This window comes from Lissotriton helveticus, chromosome 8 (genome assembly GCF_964261635.1).
Source record: "Lissotriton helveticus chromosome 8, aLisHel1.1, whole genome shotgun sequence".
In the NCBI taxonomy this organism is placed as follows: Eukaryota; Metazoa; Chordata; class Amphibia; order Caudata; family Salamandridae; genus Lissotriton; species Lissotriton helveticus.
In genome coordinates this window covers 34296325-34324190 of record NC_136069.1, presented here as the reverse complement: position 1 = coordinate 34324190, position 27866 = coordinate 34296325, and the positions used below count along the sequence as shown (strand labels likewise).

General features: G+C 47.9%; 1 protein-coding gene across 1 annotated transcript in view; it reads right to left on the bottom strand.

Moving 5' to 3' along the window:
• The window catches only part of LOC144773685 (uncharacterized), a 140484-nt gene extending 112978 nt beyond the window's left edge, over window positions 1-27506 (bottom strand). Inside the window, exons 1-4 of the mRNA XM_078658836.1 lie at window positions 27380-27506; window positions 18665-18739; window positions 12712-12764; window positions 10762-10806 (exon numbers count right to left, since the gene is read on the bottom strand). The gene's annotated coding sequence lies outside the window, so the exon portion shown is untranslated. The remainder of the gene's footprint in view (window positions 1-10761; window positions 10807-12711; window positions 12765-18664; window positions 18740-27379) is intronic.
• Between the last annotated feature and the right edge of the window lie 360 nt (window positions 27507-27866).

Sequence of the window (27866 nt, the reverse complement as noted above, 5' to 3'; positions counted from 1 at the left end):
CCACGGACGTAGGCCTCAGGCATTCGTGATTGCGGGTACATCATCTTATAATCTTCTAGGAGCCGCACTCCCAATACAAGGGCTGAGAGATCACTGCTACACCGCCTTTGCCAGTGAGGGCCTCTAAAACATGTTGAGATGTAGTAATCCGGCAGGATTGATGCAGATAGTGTTGTGTGCTGGAGGAGCTCGCCTAAAGCCCATCTGTCATGTTGGACCCCTACGCCACGGCCCACAGAGTTTTATTGGTTTTAAGGATTTTAAAGCGAACAAGCCAATATAAGCCATACATGTGTTCAAGTGCCAAATGATATTAACACCATTATAATCAAGATGTCCATCCGATTGTAGTACGACATCCGTCCATAGTAACTGCACCCTTTTCCCTAGATCTTAGAATCAGACACATACCAAAAGTGTTTTTGAGTTGTACATTGAATTGCAGAAGAAACAAGAGCATTTGTTAACATATTTGGTGCTTCACTGCTTTGGCAATTGTCCAAGGGGAGTCCGTTCTCATCAACGCCGTCGTGCTGCCAGCCGCAGACCAAAGCTTCCAGGGGACCACAACCACCAGAGTCCCTAGCGCTGGTGGGAGGCGCTACCGCTTTGCTTCGCGCCAGGAGGGGCTCTAAGGGCTTGCGGGCTCCAGCAGCGCGGGAGTTCGTTCTCATCAACGCCGTCGTGCTGCCAGCCGCAGACCCACGCTTCCAGGGGACCTCAACCACCAGAGTCCCTAGCGCCGGTGGGAGGCGCCACCGCTTTGCTTCGTGCCAGGAGGGGCTCTGAAGGGCTTGCGGGCTCCAGCAGCACGGGAGTCCATTCTCATCAACGCCGTTGTGCTGCCAGCCGCAGACCCACGCTTCCAGGGGACCTCAACCACCAGAGTCCCTAGCGCCGGTGGGAGGTGCCACAGCTTTGCATCGCGCCAGGAGGCGCTCCTAAGGGCTTGCGGGCTCCCGCAGCGTGTGATGCGCGTGGGCGGGCCTGTCTGCTCGCGTCTGAGCCCGGAGGAGGCTGGGCTGGACCACCCCCTTAACAATGCTGGAACAAAACACTTGAACTTGGTCCCTTAATCCCCAGGTACTGTGGCAACTGACCGTCGCTTATTTCTGCTTTAATAGGTGTTTGTGGCGTTGTCTATTCTTGTGTCCACAATGAGCAAACGTAAGGAAGTTATGGGGGCTTTGGATGCTTTTATAATCAGGAATCCATGCTCAGTCATGAGATCGAACTGACTGCGAGGCGACTCTCTTGGCCCTCTACCCCTGTTGAGGCGCTCTTCTTTAAGCCAAACCGCTCCGGGTGAGGCTTCACAAACTTGCTGTCCTTTTACTATGCAAGACCAGCTGCAGTCTTCTCCTGTAATTGTTTCTTCACCTGCACCTATACTTGTAGCCGTTGTGTAAGTTTCCCTTTTGGATCTGGTAACCAGGACTAGTGTAGCTACCAGGACACGGACACAGGCTTTTAAACCCCACACAGAGGCCAAGATGAAAGAGCTACCAGTGAGGCGAAGAAGGGGTGGGGGCATACAAAAACCTAAACAACAGAAAGGGATCCGAAGCCCCAACTCTGGGGTGGTACAGACCTGTACAACTAGTACACAAACTGCCGTTGCTTTTATTTTACCTGTACTCACATGTAATACTTCAGGGGGTGCAGCTCTGGACAGTGTTGTGGAGACTCTTTTGGGTTCCGCACTTGTACGGTTTAAGGAACTACTAGACAACAGCCTGGAACCACTCTGGGGATACTTGAAACAATTGGATTCTATAATGCGTAAACTGGCTGGCGGAAAAGATTTATTGCCGCCTGGAGTGGTTTCAGGGGAGGGTTTGGACTCAGATGTTTCCTCAATGCCGGCAGGCGAGCACAGACCCCTAAGGGAGGCATCCTCAAATATCCATGAGGAAGCTACGGGGACTAATGTCTGCACCGCTGAGCTAGCACCAACCACTGTTCCCCCACCAAGCAGGGTCTCACCTCTGTCAGACTCAAGCTCGGGGGCTTTTCAACGGTCCCAGGGGTCCCAACATTCTAAAAGGCTCCTATGATGCAGTCTCCCCCGTGATGGATCCAAATACTAAAGAGCCTGCCCAGACAGTGACAGGGGCTGTTGGGGCCAGAAGGGCCCAACCGGGGGTCAAACTAGTGGCTACTGAGGAAGGTATTGGAACTGTGTCGCTTCCTCCAGCATCACTTCCATATGTCATTACACTGAGTGGTGTGCCCGAGATTAAATCCTGCCGGAAGGAAACACAGTTGGAACTAAGGAACAAGTGTTTATTCTGGCTGGCTAGATATGAGCAGTTTTCCTATGACCGGGCAGGAGAGATTTTAGTGGTTCGTTTGGGTTGACTGGGTGGGCACGAGACCCCAAACAATACAAGGGGATTGCATTGTCATTAACTTTAGTAACCCCCAGACTGCTCGCTCTCTGGCTAGCTATATCCTTAGCCTCCAAGTGATATTTACAGGAGTCAGGGTCCAAACTTTAGACTATTTTTACCCCCACAGTCGTAATCACCACAGGTCTACTAGTATCTGCGCCCCGTCAGTAGGCCCTTAGGACAATTAATAGTGGCTTCCTACCCCAGACCTCTCTTTTTTAACATCCCAGTGTCGAACAGGTACGGGGTTCTGGAGGAGTAGGATTAACTGGGGTGGAATGGCGGACTCGATCTGAATACTGAGCACAGGAGTACCAAGGGATGCCAATAGTGGGTACTTGATCCAGGCCATATGGTATTAGGGAAGGAACAGGGGACCTGCTTACTGACTTCCGGCAGGGGAATCCACCATTGGAGGTGCATGACTCCCAACTCTCAGGCACAGCAGGCAACGGCTCACCCGAAGATGGAGTGTAAGCTGCCCCCTCTGGCTCAGTATGAGATTACCTCCAGCCCAGATTCTAATAGCCATCTTCTCTCTGGTGAACACTCTAATTCTGACCATACGTTGAGGATTCTATCCTGGAACATTGCAAAAATCAAAAACAAACTGGACTCCCCAGACTGGGGGCTCTTTGTGGGTACCCATGATGTCTACATGTTTCAGGAAACCTGGGCGGGGGATGACCTTGTAAGGACGGGATACACAACTTTTAACATCCCAGCCATACAGGGGGTGAGAGGTAGACCCTCTGGGGGCCTTAGCACCTGGATTGCTACATACTTGAACTGCCCAGTGGACCACTTTAATACCCATTCTAATGACATCCAGTGCACCATACTTACCTTCCCACCTAGCCTCAAAATTGCTTTTATTAATATCTACACCTGACCTGTAAGTATTTGCCACAAATCACAGACTTTTGAGCAACTTAACGCCTTCATCAGCTCTGTTCCCACAAGCATTATATTGGTTGTGGGTGGTGAATAACTGCCAATTCGAGCCCCTTGTTTTCTCTCCTGTTTCAAATTCTACTGCGGAGGATCGGTTATGGTTAATCCCGACCCTCAGATATAAGCAATTAAGGCCTGGAATCCGCTGGCACTCCAGATCAATTCTGTTACACTAACTTATTCCTTGAGAGCTTGTAATGGTCGTACTAAGTCAGACAGACCAGGGAAGACAACCTTTACTTGACCTGGACACTCTGCTGGCCTATATTCTAGTTGAAGCTAGATCATGGAAATGCGTGGTTGACTTTGTTGCCCTGCCATGGCACGACAGCGACCATAACGCTCTGTGATTGGAGCTGCAGCTCCCAAACTTTAGCAATCCTATGGATACCAGCACCAGTGTAGCTAGCAATCTAATTCTCACTAATAATAGGAGGAGAATTAGATGGGGGACATTTAAGCAGTCTCCGGATAAGATAGCTGCATTATAACCTCTAACTATAAAGCCCATCCAGGAAATGGGGGCAATTGCTGGGGAAAGGAAGTCTCCCCAACATAACGATAGAAAAGAGGTGCTGCACAGAGAACTAACAATTAGTTTGGCTAATATATTGAACCCCCTTGTACACTCCAAAACTAAAGAGAGTTTTAAATCCACTTGGTACAATGATACCTGCCACAGGCAAAGAGAGCTCTCCTTGATGCCATCAAAAGTAGTGACAGATCTTTGATCAAGCAAATGAGGTTCTGCTATATGGACTGCATTAAACAAGCAAAGAAGGCCTGGGAGACAGATAGATGGGATACCATCAGACTAGCTCTCTCAATAGAGACATGAAGTCGCTCTGGTCACTAGTGTGCTCAGATAGTGAAGAAGGCCCAACAGGTTTAGAGCCCAACATTGCAGCAGCGGCATGGAATTACCACTTCCAATCCTTATATACTTTGGAAACAGACATTGACTCAGACCTTGGCAGTCCCCGATCAGCCCCCGCACCGGATCTAGTCAATGAGGAACAACTAAAAAAATTGCAACAATATGGGGTCCCTACCTTTGGAGAGTTTTCAATGCTATCGTGCGAGGCATGGCGATCCCGGGTAGCTCGCTGGGGGATGAAATTTATCCTGTTTTTAAAAAGGGCTCACTTATTTTACTGATAAACTATAGGCCGATCAGTCTGACTGATGTCTCACAGAAACTGTTTGCTAGGGTCCTCCTCGGTCGCCTTCAAGTGTGGATGGAGGAGTGTAAAATCTTGAGACCTACCAGGCAGGGTTTAGTAAAAACATCCCCACCATCGCCCAAACTCTAAGCCTGCAGCTATTATATTGGAAGACGGTATCAATAGAGGGTGGCAGCCTCTATTTGATATTTGTCGACTTGAAAATTGCCTTTGATCTGGTACCCAGAGGTAAATTGTGGGAGGTACTCAAACAATTGGGAATGCCACCTTATCTCTTGACATTGATTATGAGATTGCATGTGGACAATTATGCCCAAGTAAGGTACAGGAAATTTGGGGAGTTAACCCCCTGTTTTAAAGTCAATAGAGGAGTAAGACAGGGGTGTGTGCTTGCCCCGACCCTCTTTTGCCTTTTCATCAATGCTCTGGTTGCCCATCTAAACGAGGTTGTGGACAACAACGCCCCCTAAGTTGGCGCACATCAAGGTGCCTGCCATGATGTTTGCGGACGACACCATGCTCCTCTCCAAGTCACCAATGGGCATTCAGGGGGTCTCGATAGCTTTGTAACATTCTGTGCACTCAGGGGGCTGGAGAACAACAATCTCAAAACCAAATGTATGGTTTTCAAGCCATCTAAATCCACTCGCCCCAACACCTCTCTAATTAGTACCCTGCTTGAACGGGTGACCTTTTTTTGACTATTTTGGTGTCACACTATCTGAAAAGCTTGATTGGGGCCCACAGTTAGCCAAAGCAAGCCTCAAACTTGCTCAGGTGGTAAAAACTTACAGGAACTCTTCTTGCAAACCTGCTCCCACGGTAGCCGAGATTAATTAAGTGCAAATCAGGAGCGCTGCAATTTATGGGGCTGAGCTTTGGGGACACTGCCCCACTAGTGAATTGTCTAAATCAAGAATAACCTCCTAAGGCAGTTGTTGGGGCTTCCTCCAAGTACTCCTTATCACTCTATGTATGGACCTTGGAATTAGACCAATAGCAGAGGAGATTGGCCTCCTACCACTAACATTTTGGCGCAGATTGTGGGCCACCCAGGAACTCACAGACAATCAGTCCGAAATTAAAGAGATTCTGGGTTTACCGGGTGTGGGCAAGTTGCCATGGCTCTCTTTTATAAGCAGGAATCGACCGCTCACATTTGCGAGTCAGATTCATTCAGGACGAGCTATTTTTAGGTCCTACTCGCCCTTTCTGGCTAGGAATACAAACTGACACTTGACCTCTGCCTCTGAACGCAGAAAAAATTAGACAAGATAGCAAGATTTAAAGGCATCTTTATTGCTCACAGTAAATGAGCAAAAAAAATGCCTTTAAATCTTGTTAACTTGTCACATTTGCTCAGCTTTCAGAGTTAGAGGTCAAGTGCATTTCAGTTAGGTCGAGGAGATTTTGTAGGTTACTAGACCTGCAGGTCTAGTGCAATTTTTATGATTTTTCGGGCCCTGATAAGGGACACATGCTACAAGCTAGGCCTTGCAAATCTGTGGAATAACCAGGAAGTAGCGTGCCAGGCCACCCTGCGCCTTGTAGTGGTCAGAGCATACAGATCGCTCAAATTGGCCGACATTCAGGGGAATGCCCAACTGGGTCGTTTGACTGCTGACTTTTTAAACATCAAAGCGGAGGATCATTTTGAGCACTATATGGATACTGTACATCCACTTTTGGCAAGGAAACTGTATTTCCAGTTCAGAACGGGGACCTTGCCGCTCCTTGCACTATCCACTCTAGGTCTGGAGTTGCAGAATCATGGACCCACACATATAGGGGGCCGTTCCTTAGACCTGCTTTTCTCAAATGGCACCAAAATTCAGTGCCAATCCACCATCCAGCTAGACTGGTCTGATCATTTCTTGCTGAAATTCTGTCTGTTGGAAGAGGACAAACACCCTAAAAAGAACACTCTTCCACCACTCTGGCGTCGACAGTGGCACAGGGTAACGGCGGAGGACCTACAGAGGGTCTGGATAAGGCCTAACCCTATGCCCACAGACGATGTGGAAGGAGCTCTAGCTAAATTTAATGACTCCATGATTGCAGCAATAGATAAACTGGCCCCCTTAAAGCTGCATAAACAATTTCCTGTAAGCAAACAAGAAAAATGGTATACTGAAGCATTGAGAGTGGAGAAGCAGGGCTGTAGGAAGTTAGAGAAAAAATGGAGGAAAGATCGCACAGAAGAAAACGGCAGAGTACATCGTGCAGCCCAGTCTAACTATTACAAAAATATAAAGATGGCACGGAAGAATAGTCTTACACAGCAAATTGCAGAGGCAGGCAATTCCTCTAAGGAACTATATAAAATATTACAAGCATTTGTAAAACCGACAGCCTGTGACAGCCCAGATGATTTCTCTCAATCTTTATGCGATAACATCTCTCTGTTTTTTTAAAACAAAATCAATCTGATATATGAGAAATTCACGAAGGCCCCCAGCAATCATAGCAATATTTGTACTCCCGTCTATTCATCAACACATAGAAATGTCTCTTTGACAACTTTCCCTTTAGTTGGTGAATCAGACCTTCTATTCCTCATCAGTCACATAAAGTCAGGATCTCCTGACGACTTCCTACCAGCAAAAATGATGGTCCCCCTGAGTGCCCTTCTTGGACCTCAAATCCAAGATATTATTAACCACTCTCTCAGGGAAGGTCACGTACCTGGGGAATGGAAAAAAGCGGTGGTGAACCCTATCCGAAAGAATGCAGCACTTCCATGGACGGACCTTTCTAACCTCCGACCCATCTCCCTCCTGCCATACCTTAGCAAAATGACCGAGAGACATGTGAACACCCATTTGTCAAATTACATCGAGACAGCGGAGGGCCTGGACCACTCTCAATCTGGTTTCAGGCCCAATCACAGCACCGAGTCGGCCCTCATCTCAGTGACCGATAACATCAGGATGTCACTGGATGGAGGGGGATTAACGATTCTGGTGCTGTTAGATTTATCCGCGGCCTTCGACACGGTGTCACATGAAATACTTCTCGGTCGTTTGAGGGAGGTGGGCATAGGAGGTACAGCTCTGTCCTGGTTGGAAAGTTTTCTTTCGGGTCGCCTACAAGGTGTCAAGTTGGGCTCCCATAATTCCATCCTAAGGGAGCTCACCAAGGGAGTGCCACAGGGCTCATGTTTAAGCCCCACGCTTTTCAACGTGTATGTGGCCCCCTTGGCGGACATTGTAAGAAAATACGGGTTCACCCCGGTGTCGTACGCCAACGACACCCAACTCCTATTCCCCTTTCAGACCCTCACGCCCGCAATTCAACAATCTTTTGCAGATGGGATGAGAGCAGTGTCAGATTGGATGGCACAAAACTGCCTCCAATGCAATGTGACCAAGACGGAAGTCATGTTGTTTGGTGGGGCTACTCTCCTATGGTCCCCAGATTGGTGGCCCTTGGAGTTAGGACCTGTCCCCAGCCCGAAACAAATTGTCAAAAACCTTGGAGTACGTCTGGATCAAGCACTCCTGTTCAAAGAACACATCAATCAAGTTACAGGAGCATGCTTCCGTGTTATCGGCATGTTACGGCGTGTTTTTCCATTCTTGCCCGATAACTATAGGAAAACATTAGTCCAGACGTTAGTAATCAGCAGGATGGACTACTGCAATGGCTTGCTAATTGCAGCCAATGAGGAACAACTAAAAAAATTGCAAGTAGTCCAGAATACTGCGGCGAGGCTGGTCCTCAATGTTCAACCCAGAACCCCATCTCGTCCTCTTCTACATCGGCTTCACTGGTTGCCAATTAGGCAACGTATCGAATTTAAGACATGTTGTACCATACATAAATGTCTGTTTGGCTCGGGACCCAGATATTTGAAGGAAAAGTTTTTACCATACATTCCAGGGCGCTCTTTACGCTCCAGCAGTCACCAATTACTTCAGGTCCCAAGATTTAGAAGAGTAAGACAAGGTGGTCGTGCCCTATCATATAAAGGCCCAGTTCTATGGAATTCACTCCCCTCCACACTGAAGCAAATTACCAATCTGGAATCCTTTAGGAAACATCTTAACACCTACTTATTTACTCAGCTATAACAATTCTCTGCTGACAGTATTTGATCATGTCTGAGCCTTTCAACTAGGAGCGCAAGCGCAGAGATATCCCTGCCGGGATTGATTCAGGCGCTATATAAGAAAATAAATAAAATAAATAAATAAATTGCCTTTACGAATAAATTGTCAAATCCTCTCCCCGGCATGCCCTAGATGTAATTGTACCAAGAAGACCAATATCCATGTTTTCTTTTTCTGTCCTGGGTATAAAATTGCTTGACGGCGATGGCTAGCCCCACTTTGCAGGAACTTGGGGTTTAGGCAGTTTGCGGAGGCTTTTAGATTACTGCGAACAGACACCCATCCACCCATAGTTTTGGCTGTTTCTCGCTTTTTGAATTCTATGTGGCACCATTGGAGGGCATTGCTAAATTTAGCTTTGTAATCAAACAAGTCTCTCACATTCATTATTGGGTCGGCCCAGACATGGGCTCGCGGTGCCACTGAAACCAAGCTATATCTGGCTCTGGCTGATGAGCCTTAATAAGAGCGAAACAGGTCGCAGGATGCTTCAGGGAGGCCCTAATCTGGCAGTTCGGGCTGGGCTGTTCCACCTGGAGCAGGGACAAGGCTGATTTGCCTACGTCTGGGTTCAAACTGCGGTAGCCCGGTATGCAAAAACGATAGAGTGGTATGCGCCACGAGCGGCTGCCAGTAGCGGAGATTAATTCAATTGCTCTATTCATCACCTTGTTTTTGGTGCCCTGAACAGTCTTTTGTGGGTGTATTTGCTGCCAACGCACTGCATGAGTAAAAGATTGCTAAACCTTAGTGTCAACATAGATAAGCAAATTAAAAGCAGATGGCACTTGTTAGCAACATTGCTAGTGAAAAGGGACATGCCATTACAGATGCCCCAATTCTATCTGATTTTTTTTTTATAAGACACCCACCAGAAGCGTTATGTTGCGCAATAATCAGATTAAAAATTACAGGCCTTACTTAGAGTTTGGTAGACGAGATAATCCTTCAGCAATAATTGAAGGATAATCCGTCCACCAAACTCTAAAAAAGCCCTATGGTAATAATACACGCGTACCTATGCTAACAGGAGCTTGGCCATGATCGTGACAGAGAATCCAATCAGCAAAACTCTAAAAAAGGACACAAGTACACTTACTTTGCATCATAGATGTGGAGAGCTAAAGACTGAAAGCATTTTAAATTCATATTCATAAAATAAATACAGTTTGTGGAGCAAAAGCAGCATAGATTGAAAACAGGTGACATAAATAATAACAGACTATAGCAAAACTGTGAGGCACTTAATCAAAATAAGTGTTCAGTTTATCTACGACAACTACTAGGTTTGCAAATTTTATTTTGCACTTGTTAGGTGGTACAAAGTTTATTTAAAAAATGCTGCCTATATATAGACCATTTAATGCATGGGTACTCACAAACGTTTTCCCAGGGGCCGCAAAGTTTGATCTATGGTGTGACCGAGGGCCACACTGATGCCCATGGCGGAGTAAAGCGGAAGTAGGGGAAGCAAAACATGTATATCTAGTAGCGGTCCTTAAAAATGAAGGTGTTCCTAAAGTTAGGGGCCTAGTTACTTCCTTTCCCTAACTGCAATTAACCTTTCAATAAGTGTTGGCTGTATATATAAAACATTTTCCCATGTTAGTGCTGAGTCGAGTAAACAGCAGCCCAGTGCTGCTGCTGCCCAGGGGTTGCACGTAAAGGTCAGGAGGGCTGCATGCGTCCCCCTGGGCAGTACTTTGAGTATCACTGATTAAATGCATGTATTGTATTGTATTGTAATTGCATTTATATAGCGCTTACTACCCCTGACGAGGCGTCAAAGCGTTTTTTCGGCGGGTAGCACGCTACTCCGGGACCCATAGAGGATTAGTATAGCTTGAATTAAATAAAACTCTATTTATTACTTCATATTAAAAAATGTGTGCTTATTGTTTGCTAACATGTTGATACAAATAAAATGTTACACTGCTAACAAGGAAAAAACAAGCACTGGCAGAGCCAGTAGATTTATCCTATGCAAAATCTATTGGCTATGTCTAAAAGGTAAGGGAGGAGTCACATGGAGTGCTATGTGCAGTATTCACTCCATGACCCTTTAGGATGACTGCGACAAGAGAGGGGAATGTAACCAAGAGTGGGTCATATACTTACCAGCGAGGTCAGCATTGGTGAAAACTGGGTCAGCCACATCAACTCCTAAGAGAAAACAAACGGTCCCATTAGAAAGAGGGAAAGGACAATGGGAGAAACAAGGGAAAGACACAAAGACAGAAAAAGAAAGTACATTCTTCCCATAGGAAGAGAAAGGAATGGAGGCAAGGCATGCAGCTGGAGGGAGATCGAAGACAGACAGGGACGAGAGGATGAGGAGCGGAGAAATCGAAGGAGAAGAGACAGGATGAAGAGAGTGAGTAAAAGTTGAAAAGCAGCTGTGGGGAGAGTGGGGAAAGAGATGCTGAATACCATGAGAAAGCGAGATTGGCACCAAGCGGCTGGTAACCTTTCCCTGAGAACCCCAAGGAGCCAGAGGACAACACCGTGCTGAAGGAGAACTTCAGGAGGCTTCAGCTCCACTCAAGGACCTCCCAAGGGTCCGCAGGACCGGAGAGATGCTCCGTCCTAGCCACACTCCCCGGGGAGTGCGGCTTGACCAGGTCAGTGAGAACTTCAGGAGGCTTCAGCTCCAGTCAAGGACCTCCCAAGGGTCCGCAGGACCGGAGAGATGCTCCGTCCTAGCCACGCTCACCGGGGAGTGCGGCTCGACCAGGTCAGTGAGGACTTCAGGAGGCTTCAGCTCCAGTCAAGGACCTCCCAAGGGTCCGCAGGACTGGAGAGATGCTCTGCCCTAGCCACGCTCACTGGTGAGTGCGGCTCGACCAGGTCAGTGAGAACTTCAGGAGGCTTCAGCTCCAGTCAAGGACCTCCCAAGGGTCCGCAGGACCGGAGAGATGCTCCGTCCTAGCCACGCTCACCGGAGAGATGCTCCGTCCTAGCCACGCTCACCGGGGAGTGCGGCTCGACCAGGTCAGTGAGGACTTCAGGAGGCTTCAGCTCCAGTCAAGGACCTCCCAAGGGTCCGCAGGACCGGAGAGATGCTCTGTCCTAGCCACGCTCACCGGGGAGTGCGGCTCGACCAGGTCAGTGAGGACTTCAGGAGGCTTCAGCTCCAGTCAAGGACTTCCCAAGGGTCCGCAGGACCGGAGAGATGCTCCGTCCTAGCCACGCTCACCGGGGAGTGCGGCTCGACCAGGTCAGTGAGAACTTCAGGAGGCTTCAGCTCCACTCAAGGACCTCCCAAGGGTCCGCAGGACTGGAGAGATGCTCTGCCCTAGCCACGCTCACAGGGGAGTGCGGCTCGACCAGGTCAGTGAGAACTTCAGGAGGCTTCAGCTCCACTCAAGGACCTCCCAAGGGTCCGCAGGACCGGAGAGATGCTCCGTCCTAGCCACGCTCACCGGGGAGTGCGGCTCGACCAGGTCAGTGAGGACTTCAGGAGGCTTCAGCTCCAGTCAAGGACCTCCCAAGGGTCCGCAGGACCGGAGAGATGCTCTGTCCTAGCCACGCTCACCGGGGAGTGCTGAAGGAGAACTTCAGGAGGCTTCAGCTCCAGGCAAGGACCTCCCAAGGGTCCGCAGGACCAGAGAGATGCTCTGTCCTAGCCACGCACACCGGGGAGTGCGGCTCGACCAGGTCAGTGAGAACTTCAGGAGGCTTCAGCTCCAGTCAAGGCCCTCCCAAGGGTCCGCAGGACCGGAGAGATGCTCCGTCCTAGCCACGCTCACCGGGGAGTGCGGCTCGACCAGGTCAGTGCCGGTATATGGGAATGGAGCAGGCGCTCCCGGGGTAAGGTTGGAGGGAGTGGGGAAAGAGAGCCATAGAGGACTCAGGAAGAAAGGGACCATGAGAAAGTATTGACCTTTGCCTTCTATTAGTAAAGCACTTGTAATGCAGAAGTTTGAAGTTTGAATTGGGAATTGTGTTTTTTTCTGTGTATTTATTTTATGCAGGTCAAGAAAAGAGGAGTCTCGAGAAAGCATATGAAAAAAGAGGACATAGAAGGGTCAGGGCAATACATGAGCAGGGAAAATGACCTACACTTACCCGAGACTTCGGTCTGTTCTGTCCGCGTTACCCTGTCCTCCAGACCGAAACCCCTGAAAGAAGAAGCAAATCTGTTGCAAGAGGTCTACAACAAAGGAAGACCAACATAAGCCAAGGTAAAGGACTTTACATTCAAGAAACTGAAAGCCTAAGTTGTTTCTTTTTTCTTTAACCCGAGTTGTCTGGACTGTAGACTTCGGTCAGACTCGACTCGGCTAAACGTGGTGTCAGAAGTGGGTATCCCCTCCACCCCCGTTTGAAACAAGATAAGGAGCCTAGTACATCACCTAGTGGAACAACAGCAAAAACTGGAATGGGCACTAGAACGATATATTAAGTCCGCTGACATAGAAAGGGGAGTATTCCAGAATACCGTCAAAATACAGGCAGAGCAGCTTCATTAGTTACTGGAAAACCAACTACAGTTAGCCACTGGAATCTCTTAAAGCGGAGGACTTACGATTGGGCCTAACATTTACTTGCAGAAATTCACAATGGGGGAAGATCCAACTACCTTTCTTATATATTTCGAAACAGCTGCTAAGGCCAGCCGCTGGCAGGAAAATAGGTGGACCTATTTATTACCGGTCTCTAATAGTTCTAATAGTTCAAGCAGCTTATCAGACTGCCGGCTCCATGGCAGATACTCCTTATAAAGAAATTAAGAGGATAATCCTAGAACAAATGGGGAAAGATGAGCAGAGTTACAGACTAGATTTTCAGTGGGAGAGAGGGAATGCTCGAGACAGACCTAGGTCCCTTTTTTTTAAGCAAATGGATGCCTCTGATAAATAGTTGAAACCACATGAAAGTACCAAAGAGGACATCATAAATAAGATATATCTAGAGCAATTCATTGAAGACCTCCCAGTTTCAACCCAGAAGTGCTTAAAACCACATGCCAGATTGACTCTCGAGAACAACACCGAGTACAAAACGTTAGGAATACTTTTGAACCAGTAAGACATCTGAAACCCCCCTGCCGCAGCATCCTCCCAGGTACCTTGAGAATAGGTAACATATAAAAGAGACTCTCCACTCCTCTAAACTCCTCCACCAGGCTTAGGAGGGAATACAAGACCCCAGTGTTTCAAGTGTGGAGAACTGGGATGCACAGCCAGATTCTGTCAAAAGAAAAGGCAAGACAAAGAACTCATGGAAATATATTGTATTAATGGACCAATCTATTATACCCAGGAAGTGGCACCCAGCTATTACGGTCTGTTGCCCCATAGCAGATAATTACTCAAATGAAGGTTGTTATCAAATATGTGCATGGGGATCAGCAAGAAGACAACATAGCTAAAGTCCCTATAATGGGACCCACAGGGGAAACCAGTCACAAAAAGTAGGAGTACTTCCCAATTTGCCTGAAAATCTCATTATAGGGACCGATAACCCTCAGTTTCTCAACCTTCTAAAGACTTTCCTACATTGAGAGCAGGATTGGCTAGAACAGTCTTCTTTTTCCCATGTGGTATTAGATTCCCCATGGCGGTTAAACGATTTTAAAAGAACCTGGATGGAGGAAAACATTTTGTTTTTTTAAAGGCCCCAAAGACAGTTGTTTTCACTACAGAAATATGGTAGCTGGGCAAACATTATAAGGCTGCCAAAGTCAATGACAGTTCCCTTCAGAACGGTTGACGAAAAGGCCCAAGAGAATGATAAACGCAGGAATCAGGTATACCCCTTCTTTTTTTATACAAAAGGGTCTATTGTACAGAGTGGATAAAACAAGAGATAAGCCTCAGTTATTAGTCCCAGATTGCTTTCAAGAGCAAGTCCTTTTCCTTGGTCATTTCAGTTGGCAGGGTATTTTAGACTAGAAATAACCTCCCAAGCCATCCTAGAACAGTTTTACTGGCCTGTGATTTGCAATCATATCAAATCCTATTGTCACAACTACTCAATTTGTCAAAAAAAGAATACCTATCAACCTACAGCAGCGCCTTTAGAAAGCATGCCCATAACAGGAACCCCTTTTGAGCAAGTCAATCTGGTAGGACCTCTTATCGCATCAAGTAAAGGGATTAAACATATTTATTTTGGTTGACTATGCCACCCACTATATGGAAGCAGTACCATTAAAGGAAACCATTATCAAAATCATTGCCATACATTTAAATCAAAATATCTTCATGAGTGGGGTTTCCCAAAGAGCTCCTAGCTGATCAGAGTACCCAGTTTCCAGACTGATGCAAAAGAATTTGCCACTTTGGGTATAAAGCACTAGCTTACCTCAGTATACCACCCCCAAAACTGATGGGCTGGTAGAACAATATAATGGTACTCTAAAACTAACCAGGGAAGGACTCAACTGGGACCAATTATTGTAATTGGCTCTATACGTTATTCACAACCAAGTCCAGAGTAGTTTAGGTTACTCTTTCTCCGAATTACTGCTCAGGAAGAAACTCTGAACTCTTGGAAAGGACTCTGGATGCCTGAAAAGAAACCTCCCAGGATGTCAAAACACTTTTGGAATATACCCAGAGCTCCTGGTTTTAATGGTATTTTTTATTTTTGTTTTACATTGATGTCTGGATTTATCCATATATATATATTTTTCTAATTTTATCTGTATTTATGCATTATTATTTAGGGTTTTGTGAAAAAATGAAGCTGAAACAAGTATATTTCTACATTTACTTTACTTAACCAATAAATATGCACTCATGCCTGAACGCCTGACCGGTTTCAGTGATATAAACACACTCAGATGATAAAATATGCACTTATAAGAAAACAGGCAAATGTTAGTATCAAGGTTATGCATATGTACTGCTATTTAAGGGTCTTTACTAAAATTCCTTTATTTTTTTTAACCCCTTTACCTTTCAATCCGCACAGCTATTGGCCTGGCAGTCATGATTGACAGCACCTAGACTCACTCAAAAAACAACCCAATTTCCATTTTTATCCACATTTAAAAATAGACAGGAAAATAAATTGTTTTCTGTCTGTATTAATTTGCAAAAACGGAAAACAGGCACCCTTAAATATACCGTACATTAAAATCCAGATTAAGAAAACTGCATAAATTGCCTCAAACCCAACTAGATAAATCCCTACAGATAGAGCAGTATTTTTAGAAATAAGGGTCAAACTGGAGAGAATTAAAAGTAGGCAATTGGGTTTCAGTATTGCTCCCTTCTCGAGAGAATAAACTTGAAGCTGAATGGCAAGATCCTTACAAAATATTCGAAAGGATAGGGAAAATCAAATATAGAGTGCAAATGTTCTGAACCGATACCCACATGTTTCACATTAATATTCTTAAAAAAGGTTTGGACCCTCACCTCCGGGGGATAATTTAGCAGCTACTGCACCGGCCACAGCAGTACCATGGACAACCTCTCAATTGGTAATGTTCTTAGTGCCTTGCGTCCATCCTCTGAGGATTTCTCAGATGTACCTGGCAGAACTGCTCATGCTATAATCACAGAGCCTGGGGTGGTGACCATATAGAATACCAGAAGCTAGAAGAGTTGATTCGTAAGGAAGTCACTGGCGCCTGGATACCCTCACAGGTGATAAGCAGCGTTTTACAAACCAGATTTAACTGATTGACCCAAATGTCTGTCATAGATCCATCCTTTAGCGATTGGTCTTCACCCATAGTCCCAATTGCTAACTCGGACAGTAGCATCCTCTTTTATATAGGTTTTAGGGCAGTCAAAAGATTATCAAAGTTTGCTAACTTCCCCCTTCAAAGAATAGATTAAATGAGTGAGCAGTTCAGAAACTCTCAGTATATATGCAATATAAACCTTACAAAGCGTATTGACGGATCTCTTAGAGAACAGAGACTAATGAGAAAACTGCCTTTTTTGCCCCTCAAGGTCTCTATAAATTCACAGTATTGCGATTTGGATTACATGGAGCACCAGCCACCTTCCAGAGACTTAAGAATCAAATCCTAGAGCCACACTGACAACATGCTGGTCCATATTTAGATTATATCATTATCTTTAGTCCCCAATGCAGACCATTTAAAACATCTGACCGCCATTTTAAAAACACTTCGGCAGGATGGACTCCATAACTCCAAGAAATCTAAGTTAGTATTTGACAAAGGGATACCTACTGGGGAACAGGGTTATCGAGCCCCCCGGAAAAAAGGTGACGGGCAGGCTATCACTGGGGTTCCATTCCTTAAAAACAAGTGAGAGATGTGAGCCTTCTAGGCCTTTTGGGTTATTATAGACTGTTTATTCTGAATTTCTCGCTCCTGTCTGCACCCCTCACAGATTGATTTTTTTAAAAGCACAGAGATCCTCAGCTTAGATTCACCCTACTGAGTCTGCCATACAGGCTTTTTCCAATTTGAATCATGTCATACCCTCCAAACCAATCACTGGAAGTCTCAATAATAATAATATGATTTATAAAGCACCTAGTTACTTTTACCAAAGTATCCCAGCGCTAAGGTCTCGCTCTCGAAAGTTAGAACCAAACAACATGCTAAGACTTGTATTTCCGAAATAACGTCCCCCCCTTTTCTTTCTTTTTTTTTCTCCTCCATCTCATCTGGATATCAAAATCATTACAGCGCGGGGATGCCTTCGGGTCAACAGGCGCTCTACAAGTCGTTAAAATAAATAAATAAATAAATAAATAAATAAATAAATAAATAAGAAAACATCTCTAATCAGACTGACCTAAACAACCAGGTCTTTAGATTATTGCGGAACGAAAGTTCAGTTTTTTCCTGTTTGAGTGAAAGGGGAGGGAGAGTTCTACCTCTGGGCTGCTAGAAAACTAAAGGAAGATCATCCAGTGGGTGTTCTTTTTAGAGTTTAGCAAAAGGATGCAAACATCGAGGGCCCTTATTGTTAACAACCTCGTAGCAATAGCACATTGCTTTAAAGGAAAGCCTTTTCAGCAAACGGCTCACGCGTTCTGTATACGCAAAAGTCTCGTCAGCCGAGACTGTGAGACACGCATGTTCAGGACATTACAATAGTTCAGCCTGGACATATCCAGGGACTGGACTGCTGTCTTTTTGGCGGCTTCCAGGAGAAGTCCAAGTATCTTTTTAAGAGTTCTTAGGATCCTGAAACACTTGCCAGCCAAGGCTGTAATCTGGCCATCAAAAGAGAGCCCAGCATTGAACCAGATGCCAAGGTTCTTGACTTTAGGCTTTGGGGCAGGTAAGGATCCAAGCGCATCAAATCGAAGGCTGCGTACCTAGGATATAGACCTCAGTTTCCCCTGCATTGAGCTCGAGACAATTGAGGTCCATCCAATCAGCCTAATCCGTCAGACAGGTCCTTAACAGAACCGCCATGTTAGCTTCGCCCTGTGACAGGATGATAATCAGCTGTGTATCAACCGCTTATGATATGCAATACTCTATGATATCAGACAGGGGGTGCGTGTAAAGACTGAATAAAGTGGGGCTCAAGGGGTAGCCATAAGGCACCCCCAGTTGCAAAGCAAAAACCTGAGACTAAAAAGGGTTTGGTGCCACATGAAAGGTGCAATTCTGCAAAAAAGAAGCGAACCACTGTAAGGCCATATAGCCGATGCTGCAGCTCCCGCTTCTATTTCTTTCCTGATGCATTTTTGTAAAAACCAAAAAAAAATTATGTTGTTCATCTGTAGGAATAGGGGGAAAACAGACTATTGCTCACAGTATCCTGCCTACAGGGCCAGTCTAAAGATAACTGTTTTGTTTTCCTTTTACAAGTGAGTCTTGGTGGCCTAATAAAGGGCCTTATTCTCGTGATAAAGGTGGTGGCAAGGAGACAAGAGTGCAAAGGAAAAAGAAACAAAGCAGAAGAAAGGATAACAGACAGGAGAAATAAAGGGCAAGTGATACAAGTGTGCATAAAAGTAGAAGAAAAGCTGGAAAACACCATTGGGAAGAACAGCGATACAAAGGAAGTGGAGAGGAATAGACTTTCCGATAGTTCTGATGTTTTATTTAGGATAAAATAACACTTACTTTTTTGTTTAATCCAAGGGCGGTGGAGTGCACAGCTGGTCTCTAGAGGGTGGAAGGAGTCTGTAGGACTGAAGCCTAAGGAGACAGAAGAAACAATTCAGTGAGATGTTTAATGACTTTGTAGAGATTGGGAATCTAGACATTTAATAAGTCAGACACCCTTGAATTTGACCTCTGTTACTGAACCAGACCAAACACACACTCCATAGTCTCCCCAAAACCCTCCCCCTCAAGGTCCATGTACAGTCTGTGTGTTTTCAAATGTATGTGTGTGTTTGTATGTGTAAGGCCCATGTACAGCCTGTTTTCAAAATGTGTGTGTGTGTGTTAGGCCCATGTACAGTCTGTTTTTTCAAAATGTGTGTGTGTGGTGGGTTGGGGGGAGTGTGCATGTGTGTGTGAGAGAGATTGTGCCTTTGCATCTGGCATCTATGTGCATTTGCATCTGGCCTGGTTTGTGCATTAGGATCAAGTCATTTCCTCATTCACCTCATCGTTGGTCATGTATTACAACACTTTTCATACTGCCTTCACAGGACACTACGGATGCTGTTTATGCGATTGTGATGAACAATTTGTTCGAACACCCTAGCCCCATTTTACGCGGTCAAGTCCACGCCTTCGCCACACAAGGGGCAGGAACCATTCTATTATATTAGCACTGTTGTTAACTAATCCATATTAATTATTTGATTTTTGGTACAGCTTGAACACGAGAGGGAGTCTTTGTATGATTCTCCACGTCTGTGTACGTGTCTCTGCGTTTCTGTCTGCGTGACTGCGTCTGTGCCTAGAGTCCAGGTTTAGCACTAATGACTGACATGACGGGGTTCCAGATTTTAGAGTCTAAAATAGCATTGTGCTTTTTCTCTTACTCGGCAACTGCGAACCCAGCAACAATATGAGGAATTCAAAAAAGAGAGGAGTGCAAAGCTTGGATTAATCTCATCCACATGTAATTACCGGGAGCAACACCGCAGTCCATCATTTTTTGATCCCCCCTATGCCACCTCAGACTGGACTAGGCCATATGCAAATCATTCTTGGTCTGCTCCAATAGCAACAGTCCAGCCCGAACTGCCAGTCCAGGTCCACTCTACATTGGAACACATCAAATCCCAGACCATTTGGGGTGACAAGTGGCATGGTTGACTCATTTTAGTGACAATCACCGCCAACCAAACAATACATCAACTTTCACAACAACTGCCCATAAATGGGGGTCTGAGCTATCGGATGCTCAAATGAAAACCAAAAGCTAAAGCCTCTAAGAGTATTAATACCATCAGAGCACCTAAAGTTTGGGGATGGTATTGGAGGAGAGGGTCTGTATTTCATACTAACTTCAGCAACATTCCAGAACCATCACCATAATGCTTTGTAAAATAGAGATGCCATGGTTGTAAAGGTAGGGTGGCTCGTAGGCATGCTAAGAACACAAACTTGGAGGTACGTCACATCCTTCTATTGATAGTCCTGTTTTGTAATCTGCCTTCTCCTACCCCTAAATTACTTACCCAACAATAACAGATACCAAAAATATCTGCACCAAATGCTATAATTTCTTATCTTGACCAATAAATTATTTCAATCCTTGACACTGCTAATACAGGCTAGGGAAAATCTGACATTGTAGTTGTTTCACAAACAGCTCAATGGTTATATAGTGGAGTGGAAATCTGTGAAGTGGAATTTGTTAGACTGTGATTAAGTGGCATGGAGTGAATTAATGTTGAGTGGAATTGTATGTTGTGGAATTGAGAGATGAGAACTGTGTTGTGTGGAAAGGAATTATGTGGTATGGATTTGTGTTGTTGAATTACACATATGCACCCGGCTTCCCTGGGTGAGGTAACTCGAGTGCTCCGGTGCTCCTGTGGGTGTTGACTCTAGAACCTACTAGTTCTAAAGGGGTTTGCTCCAAGTCCTCTTCTAAGTGTCCTTAATCTGTAATTTTCCAAATGCGACTTTCCCTTAGTAGTTAATGGTGATTCGCAGCTGCGTTTAGACACTGCAAGCGTCCCCCGTGGGTCCCCTGTTTCACTAACTTGGGTGGTTCCTGGTGGCCCAGGCGGTTCTATAGGCCCTAGTCCTGTGCTCTATGTAAGTCATAGTACTTATATCACTTTCTTAATATATGGTTTGGTACGCCCCTGGGGCTCAACGTATATTGTGCGAATTTACTGATTTACTGTGTGCTAAATAAGTTTACCATATGTACTTTTGCCTCTAGCCTCATAAAGAGACTAGAGGGACGTGTATAGAATAAATACCTATATTTTATATATATACCTGCTGTAGTTCTCCTTTCATTTGGTCATTCACGAGATTATAGACTGGTAAAACAAGCGCTTTACATTCCTTCAAGACTTAGCCTGAAGGCTGCTCTCCACAGCTACCACTAGGATAGCTTTCTATAAGGTTGTCTTTAACCTACCATCAATAAGGGGTCGTTTGGACTGGTGCAAGGTGCCCACTAGAATAGTGGACAGCATATGCCAGGCCAACTTCTCACAGAGAGTGTCGTAGAGTAGAGGGCGTAGATTGGAGCAGAGTTTCGTGGGGCAGTATAGTATGTTCTGGAGTGGTGTAGAGTGGAGTGGCATATTGGGTGTTGTGTGGAGTATAGTTGTGTAGAGTAGAGTGGCGTACAGCAGAGTAGATTGGCGTACAGTGGTGTGGCGTGGAGTAGAGAGTTTTAGAGTGGAGTGGAAGAGTATCAAAGTGGTGTAGAGGAGTGTGTCATAGAATAGAGTTGAGTAAAGTGGCGTGGAGTAGAGACAGTTGGGTAGAGCATCGTAGAGTGTTGTAGTATAGCAGAGTGGAGTGTTGTACAGTGGACTGTCAGAGTTGAGTACACTGTCGGAGTGGAGTAGAGTGTAATGGAGAAGAGCATCAGAGTGGAGAGTGTAAAGTGGAGCAGAGTGGCCAAGAGTGAAGTGGAGTACAGTACAGTGGTGCAGAGTAGATTTGCATAGAGTGCTGTGGTGTAAAGCACATTGGTGGAGTAGAGTGCTTTGGCGTAGAGTAGAGTGGTGCAGAGTAGAGTTGTATAGAGTGGCGCAGAATAGCGCGCAGTGGCAGAGAGTAGAATGTTTCTGAATAGAGCAAAGTGGTGTAAAGTGGAGTGGTGTAGAGTGGCATAGAGTGCACTGGTGTAGAGTGGCATAGAGTGCACTGGTGTAGAGTGGCATAGTGAGCCCTGGTGTAGAGTGGGGTTGTGCAGAGTAGAGCTTCCTAGACGGGTTTGGTGTAGAGTTCAAAGCTACATAGTAGAGCAGAGCGCATCAGCATGTGGTAGAGTTGTGCAGAGTAGAGAGGCGTAGGGTGAAGTGTTGAGAGTGCAGTGGTGTATAGTAGAGTGGTGTATAGTACAGTGGTGTAGAGTAGAATAGAGTGGCAGAGTTCAGTGATGTAGAGTGCAGAGGCATAGAGTGTGTTACTTTTGAGTAAAGTGGTGTAGGGTGTATTGGCGTAGAGTGCTGTGGTGTAAAGTCGAGTGGAACAGATTGGTGTAGGGTGCAGAGGCATAGAGTAGATTGTTTCAGAGTAGAGAGGCATAAAGTGCAGTGGCATGGAGCAGAGTGCTGTAAAGTGCAGTGCTTCCAAGTAGAATAGAGTGGCTTGGCGTAGAGTGGCATAGAGTGTAGTGGTGTACAGCGAATTGGCATAGAGGGCAGTAGAGTGGCACAGAATGCAGTGGTGCAGAGTAGAGTGGCGTGCATTTCAGTGGTGGAGAATGCAGTGTTGCAGAGTAGAGTGGTGTGGGACGATGCAGTGGTGTAGAGTGGAGTGATGCAGAGTACAGTGTGGTGGCGGAGAGTGCAGTGGAATGGAGTGGCGTAGAATAGAGTGCAGCGGCGTGGATGCAGTGGCACAGAGTAGAGTTGCATAGAGCTCAGTGTCAGAGTGCAGTGCTGCAGAAGAATAGACTGTCGTAGATTGCAGTGATGTATAGTAGATTGCCGTAGAGTGCCGTGGTGTAGAGTAGAACAGACTGGTGTAGAGTGCAGTGATTTAGATTACAATGGTGTAGCGTGCAGTGGCACAGACTGTTGTAGAGTAGAGTAGGGTAGAGTGCAGTGGTGCATAGTAAAGTAGAGTGGGGTAGAGTACATAGGCGTAGAGTGATGCAGAGTAGAGAGGCGTAGAGTGAAGGGTAAGTGATGTAGATTGCAGTGACAGTGCGGAGTGGCGTAGAGTGGAGTGGCATAGTGTGGAGTGCTGCAAAGTAGAGTGCAGGGGTGCAGAGTAGAGTGGAATGGGGTAAAATGGAGAATGCTTGGTGTGGTAACTCACTGTATTTACAAACAACACATCTTCAATTGAAATACCATATCATTTGCACAAACACACAGTTTTACTGCTAAAAGTATACAGCGCACAAACGATAATGTGTGGAGATATCATCACCTTGTATATTGATGGTATTAAAATGTTTGTTTCCACCACACTTCAGAATTACAAGAATGACCCCCTGTAGCCAGCATGATTGTCACCGAAATCCTCTCACTTTGAAGAGAAAGAAAAGTAAACACCAAGCTCCCCGGAAGACAAAAGCTGACATTTGCTGTTGAATGAACAGCAAATGCACAGAAAAGGAGCACTCGGACAGATACTGTAAATAAGGTTTGGGCAACCAAAAGGACGAACTCAAGCTGGACAGCCTAAAATAAATAAAGCTAGAAAATAGAAAGCAAGAAAATGTGAGATAGAAAGCAAACGGTAAGCAACAGCTGGATTGCATCCCCAGGGAAGCTTTCTGAATGTCCCATTGTTGTCGTTAGCAAACCAGACAGCTGTGCTGAAACCAGACAGCTGTGCTGAAACCAGACAGCTGTGCTGAAACCAGACAGCTGTGCTGTCTGGTATGCTTTGACTTAAAAACCTGTCATCTGCATTTTACAGAATGTGCTATGCAGGAGACACGTTCTCCCTCAAGGCTACATTATGGTTCAAACTGCAAATAGAGAAAGCACAGATCTCTCCAGCAAGTGCATTAATGACCAGAGTTATCTTTTCTAGACGCATATAGCACCATTTCGATGCCCGTGAATGTTGTGTCACAACACAAAGTGGCCAGTTTCTTTGTCAAAAACTGAAGTGAGACTGATGCAAAACAAATGTTCCTTGCTGCCCAAGTGAAAAGATGCCCAACTGTATCACCCCAAACCCCTTTAAGATTTAAGACTGAATTTCATCAGCATGTTGAGGTCACCCCTGCAGCACCTCTCTTGTGGAAATCAAGGACAGAAAAACAGGCAAGCCGCTAGGGGAGATGCGCAGTGGGCGTCCTATTATTGTTTGGCTGCCCCATGATCCTCGGGGGTGCGGTGAGGCACCAGGAGCTTATTAAGAGCAAGAATGTATGGGGGAAAGATACAGGCCTGAAATAGGAAGGGCGGAGTCCAACACCCTAATGCAGAAGCTACAACAGTATTTGTGTCCGATGCAAAACAGTTTGTGAGCACCCACGTTGCAGATGATGAAAGGCTGTACCCTCCCCAAGGACAGCATCCTTTCATGACCCACGCTGCAGATGATGAAAGGCTGTACCCTCCCCAAGGAGAGCATCCTTTCATGACCCACGCTGCAGATGATGAAAGGCTGTCCCCTCCCCAAGGACAGCATCCTTTCATGACTCACGCTGCGGATGATGAAAGGCTGTCCCCTCCCCAAGGACAGCATCCTTTCATGACCCACGCTGCAGATGATGAAAGGCTGTACCCTCCCCAAGGACAGCATCCTTTCATGACCCACGCTGCAGATGATGAAAGGCTGTACCCTCCCCAAGGAGAGCATCCTTTCATGACCCACGCTGCAGATGATGAAAGGCTGTCCCCTCCCCAAGGACAGCATCCTTTCATGACTCACGCTGCGGATGATGAAAGGCTGTACCCTCCCCAAGGAGAGCATCCTTTCATGACCCACGCTGCTGATGATGAAAGGCTGTCCCCTCCCCAAGGACAGCATCCTTTCATGACCCATGCTGCAGATGATGAAAGGCTGTCCCCTCCCCAAGGAGAGCATCCTTTCATGACCCACGCTGCAGATGATGAAAGGCTGTGCCCTCCCCAAGGAGAGCATCGTTTTATGACTGGGCACCTCCTATGCTCACCTCCAACAGAGACCAGGCCAAAACCTGTAGGGATCCACTTGCAGGTATAGCACATCTGTTCTCATACTTCGCCCTTACACTGAGGCTCTGCTAAATATTTGCTCTGACATAGATTGGGCAGTCTTTGCCATACAGGCACAATACCAAAACAGTTACAACACAGACAACACTTCTCTCACACACATTGTACCATCCAAGGCATTAGTGTCCCACTACCCACTCATTGGCACTTCTAAATCATGGATAGGTGCAGCGGCGCACATAAAAACATATAAGTCTGAACCTCGGTGTTTCAAAACACTCCCCATCCATAGCAGCTTTTCCACCCACAGAAAAGTGTACTGTGCTCTTTTAACATGTGCTTTAAACCTTGTCATGGTTATCAAGCGCTATATATGTGAAAATAGAACCCCGCCCCTGGACAGACAAGGTCCTGCCCTGTCTGCACCAGCAGCAGGGTCTCACTGTGCAGGGAGTCTCTGTGCACAGGCACCTCCTCTGTGAGTCCAAGCTGAGAGGGAGGGTTTCTCTGGGCCGAGGTGTGAGGCAAAGAGAGGGGCGGGAGCTATCGGACAGGGAGAAGAGAGGGGGGAGGGGGAGGAGGAGAGGAGAGGAGGGGAGGGGAGAGGCTGCACAGGAGAGGAGGGAAGGGGAGAGGCTGCACAGGAGAGGAGGGAGGGGTAGAGACTGCACATGAGAGGAGGGAAGAGGAGAGGGTGCACAGGAGAGGAGGGAGGGGAGATGAGAGGCTGCACAGGAGAGGAGGGAGGGGAGAGGCTGCACAGGAGAGGAGGGAGGGGAGAGGCTACACAGGAGAGGAGGGAGGGGAGAGGCTGCACAGGAGAGGAGGGAGGGGAGGGGCTGCACAGGAGAGGTGGGAGGGGAGAGGCTGCACAGGAGAGGGGGGAGGGGAGAGGCTGCACAGGAGAGGGGGAGAGGCTGCACAGGAGAGGTGGGAGGGGAGGGGCTGCACAGGAGAGGAGGGAGGGGGAGAGGCTGCACAGGAGAGGTGGGAGGGGGAGAGGCTGCACAGGAGAGGAGGGAGGGGAGAGGCCGCACAGGAGAGGTGGGAGGGGGAGAGGCTGCACAGGAGAGGAGGGAGGGGAGAGGCTGCACAGGAGAGGAGGGAGGGGAGAGGCCGCACAGGAGAGGTGGGAGGGGAGAGGCTGCATAGGAGAGGTGGGAGGGGAGAGGCTGCATAGGAGAGGTGGGAGGAGAGGCTGCACAGGAGAGGTGGGAAGGGAGAGAGGCCGCACAGGAGAGGAGGGAGGGGAGAGGCCGCACAGGAGAGGGGGAGGGGAGAGGCTGCACAGGAGAGGAGGGAGGGGAGAGGCTGCACAGGAGAGGTGGGAGGGGAGAGGCTGCACAGGAGAGGTGGGAGGGGAGAGGCTGCACAGGAGAGGTGGGAAGGGAGAGAGGCCGCACAGGAGAGGAGGGAGGGGAGAGGCCGCACAGGAGAGGGGGAGGGGAGAGGCTGCACAGGAGAGGAGGGAGGGGAGAGGCCGCACAGGAGAGGTGGGAGGGGGAGAGGCTGCATAGGAGAGGAGGGAGGGGAGAGGCTGCACAGGAGAGGAGGGAGGGGAGAGGCCGCACAGGAGAGGTGGGAGGGGGAGAGGCTGCACAGGAGAGGAGGGAGGGGAGAGGCTGCACAGGAGAGGTGGGAAGGGAGAGAGGCCGCACAGGAGAGGAGGGAGGGGAGAGGCCGCACAGGAGAGGGGGAGGGGAGAGGCTGCACAGGAGAGGTGGGAGGGGAGAGGCTGCATAGGAGAGGTGGGAGGAGAGGCTGCACAGGAGAGGTGGGAAGGGAGAGAGGCCGCACAGGAGAGGAGGGAGGGGAGAGGCCGCACAGGAGAGGTGGGAGGGGAGAGGCTGCATAGGAGAGGAGGGAGGGAAGAGGCTGCACAGGAGAGGTGGGAAGGGAGAGAGGCCGCACAGGAGAGGAGGGAGGGGAGAGGCCGCACAGGAGAGGGGGAGGAGGAGAGGCTGCACAGGAGAGGAGGGAGGGGAGAGGCCGCACAGGAGAGGTGGGAAGGGAGAGAGGCTGCACAGGAGAGGTGGGAAGGGAGAGAGGCCGCACAGGAGAGGAGGGAGGGAGAGAGGCTGCACAGGAGAGGTGGGAAGGGAGAGAGGCCGCACAGGAGAGGAGGGAGGGGAGAGGCCGCACAGGAGAGGTGGGAAGGGAGAGAGGCTGCACAGGAGAGGTGGGAGGGGAGAGGCTGCATAGGAGAGGTGGGAGGAGAGAGGCTGCACAGGAGAGGTGGGAAGGGAGAGAGGCCGCACAGGAGAGGAGGGAGGGAAGAGGCTGCACAGGAGAGGTGGGAGGGGGCTGCACAGGAGAGGTGGGAGGGAAGAGGCTGCACAGGAGAGGAGGGAGGGGAGAGGCTGCACAGGAGAGGAGGGAGGGGAGAGGCTGCACAGGAGAGGTGGGAGGGGAGAGGCTGCACAGGAGAGGAGGGAGGGGAGAGGCTGCACAGGAGAGGTGGGAGGGGGAGAGGCTGCACATGAGAGGAGGGAGGGGTGAGGTCAGAGGTGAAGGGTCCTCAGCCCGAGGGAGGGGGCCATGGCTTGAAGCGGGGGGGGGGGTCTGTAGACTCTACCTGCTCAGAGCCCTCTCCCCCTCGGCCTGGGACGGTGAAGATGACAATCCGGGGTCAGAGGGTGACGTCCGGGGTCAGAGGGTGAAGGTCACCGCACAGACCGAGGATCCTTCCACCCCTACAGCTGTTGGAGCCGAGGAAAAGGCCGGAAGTGATGGGGTTCACTGCTGGTGCTGTCTCTACCCTCAGCGACCGGAAGAGGAAGTGACGTATCTGCAGGACTGAGAGTAACTGAAAGAGACAACGGACCCAGGAGTAGCTCAGGCTGCAGGGACCCTGAGCAGTCTCGACGCTGAAACCAGCTGAAGGAGAAGAAGAGACCGACCCCCCCACCCCCCACCCCCCCAGGGAAGAAACCGAACAACCCCCCAGGGGAGAGGAGGAGGAGGGGGGAGAGACTAACACCCCCCAACACTTTATTTATTTATTTATGCATTTTTATATAGCGCGGACTTTACCCGAAGGTGTCAGAGCGCTTCACAAAAGG